The sequence below is a fragment of the Thermobia domestica genome, chromosome 14 (genome assembly GCF_964235325.1).
Source record: "Thermobia domestica chromosome 14, izTheDome1.hap1.1, whole genome shotgun sequence".
Taxonomy (NCBI): Eukaryota; Metazoa; Arthropoda; class Insecta; order Zygentoma; family Lepismatidae; genus Thermobia; species Thermobia domestica.
Window position 1 is genome coordinate 181,381,896 of NC_137467.1, and position 3,286 is coordinate 181,385,181.

The following is a 3,286-nucleotide window of genomic DNA, read 5'->3' on the forward strand; positions in this document are numbered from 1 at the left end:
ATGGTAAATTACTATTGCTTCTTATGCATGTAGAAAGAGAAGACGAAGATAGTGATGATGATGGTGAGAATGTTGAAAGCATAATATTAAACAGCGATAGTTATTGATTTTCTATATAATAAACAGGATGTATTGTGTTAAGTGTAAGAAATCGACAGATACGAAGAAAGATACCATTAGAATTGAACAAACAAAGAATGGAAGATATCTAAAGAAAGGTATTTGTTCTGTATGTGGTGTTACTAAAACTCAATTCGTTAAAAAGCCTGATTGACTAGAAGAAGGTAAAGGTGTTAGAGAAGACATTATAGAAGAAATTCACAAATCATCTAGAAAAAACTTTGACAGATTAAGTGTAGTTATAAAAGGTATCGATGATCTTTGGCAAGCTGATTTTGTAGAAATGGATAGCGGAGTATTAAAAGGTGTTTCCAAATTCAATAAAGGTTATAAGTATTTGCTAACGATTATAGATGTGTTCTCGAAATATGCGTTTGCTGTTCCTGTTAAAGATAAGAGTGGGAAAAATGTTACAGAAGCATTCGAATCCATATTAAGAACGAGAAAGCCTAGTAACTTACAAACAGATCAAGGCAAAGAGTTTTACAATAAAGAGTTTAAGAAGTTGATGGAGGAAAATAATATTAATCACTACTCAACTTATAGTGGTAAGAAAGCTTCTGTTGTTGAGAGATTTAATCGAACACTTAAGCAGAACATGTGGAAAAGGTTCACAACACAAGGGAATTATAAATGGATAGAGATATTACCAACACTAGTTAAAGAGTATAATCATCAAATTCATAGAACAATTGGTTTAAAACCTATAGAAGTTAACAAGAAGAATGAGCGAACAATATTGGAGAAAGTGTATCAAAAAGAATATAAGCGTGTTAAGCCCAAATACAAGTTAGGTGATCATGTTCGTATAAGTAAGTCGAAAGGGTTATTTGAGAAAGGATATACACCTAATTGGTCAACAGAAGTATTTGTTATTAGCGAAGTTATTCCATCTAATCCACCTACATATAGAATTAAAGATTTAGAAGAAGAGGATGTGCAAGGTAGATTTTACGAACCAGAACTATTAAAGACGAAACACAAAGATGAATACTTGGTAGAAAAGGTGTTGAGAAAGAAAGGTGATAGAGTATATGTTAAATGGCTAGGGTTTGATGATTCGCATAATAGTTGGGTAGATAAAAGTAATGTTGTAGTGTAATTATTAATGTTTGTCTTTTATGGAATAATAGCCATAAAAGGCTGGTTTAAATGAGATAAGGGGGTAACGAAACGATACCCCCATAGCATATATTTCCAGGGACCGTAGGGATGACTTTAAGATTAGTAAGAAGTAAGAAACTACTTGAATATTTTGATAAAAATTAGCTGGCCTACATCCCGGCCAGCAAAACCCAATTTACATAGTTGAGTCAAAAGGAACAAATAAAAATAAACAATGAAAAGAACTAATAAGGTATTACGATGAGAAAACCGACTGCCGGAATTCCGGCGGTCGCTCCAAAACAAAGTTACATACAAACAAATCAAGGTCCCGGAAAAGGGGACCCGCGTTAATCCGCAACAACATACAATCTTCATTAACGAGATAAGCGGTCTAGGTATAGACCACTTCAAAGAAGCAACGTATGCATGTTTGAAAGGGGTCCAGTGCTGGTGGACCCCACGAAAATGAAGTTAAAAATCAACATTTTCTATATAATAAATATGAGTACTATGGATAGTTCTCTTAGTTTAAACGATATTTGTTACGAACAGATCAAGGACAACTATCGGTATGGTCTGTTTGGTGATTTCAAGTTGATTATAGATAAGAGTACAGGATATTTCAATGCTACCAAGTTGTGTCAAGATGGTGGAAAAAGGCTTGATCACTGGTTAGAAAATAAGGGATCAAAAGAGCTCATAGCATACATTTCCAGAACCGGTATTCCGGGTCTAGAAATTATCAAAAAAGTAGCAGGAGGTAAAGGAGAAATATGGAATGAAATAAGAGGAACGTATGTTTGTAAAGAATTGATTCTAGATATATCACGATGGTTATCTCCAGAGTTTTATCTTAAATGCAATCAAATCATTATCAATTACTTCGTTAAAGACTTTTAACAGCTATACCTTACTAACAACGATCAACTTCAATCAAGAGTAGAAGAGATAGAACAACAAATGGATGAATTACGTTTGCACAATCAAGAACTAGAAAGCAAAGTTGATTATCTTAAAACAGTTGCGGCACCATGTACAGAAGATCCAGGAAAGATACATAGGGTATTCATTATCAAGAAAAACCTTACTAAAGAACAACTTGAAAATATACTCCTTTACTATGACGAAGAAGAACGAGATCAAAAAGAAAGAATAGAACGATATAAGTATTGGGTTGGAAGAGTACAAACATGCAATTACGAAAGTAGGATTAAACAACTCAAACTTAAGTATCCAAGTATGAGTATTCTGCTTAACGTCAACGATCCAAACTCTATCAACTTATACAACAGAGCTAAAGAACGCTATGATGTTAAGATAACTTGGCACGGTTCGCACATGAACACAGATTTGAGTGATATAGATCTTGTTGACAGGTTTATTCAGTTAAGAGACATTTAAGTATAAAAATACGAGAAACTAAATATACCATTGCTTTTATGGGTTAGCCCATCAAAGTATGAGCGTTGTATTAGAACAAACAAACCCCCCGAACGGAAAATTTTCCGGTTGTAAATTACACCATCATGACACAAAACAAAACATCAGAAAAGATAAGCGGTCTAGATATAGACCACTTCAAAATTCCTCCAAAGCTAGGAACTTCAGAAACTCATCTTAGACAGTAAAAACTAGCTGGTACGAAAATGAAGTTAAAAATAAAGATTTTCTATATAATAAATATGAGTACTATGGATAGTTCACTTAGCTTAAACAATATTTGCTACGAACAGATTAAAGATAACTATTGGTACGGCGTCTTTGGTGACTTCAAGCTGATTATAGATAAGAACACTGGGTACTTCAATGTAACCAAGTTGTGTCAAGATGGAGGTAAAAGGTTCGATCACTGGTTACAAAATAAACAATCAAAAGATCTAATGAGGTATTATGATGAAAAATTCAACTCCCGGCTTCCTGGGAGTTGCTTTTCCACATATCTAGTAAAAGGAGGTGACAGAGAATCGACCTCAGTTATCTCAGGAACATATGTACATAAGAAAATATTTCTCGCTATTGCCATTTGGATATCACAAGACTTCTATGACAAGTGCTATGA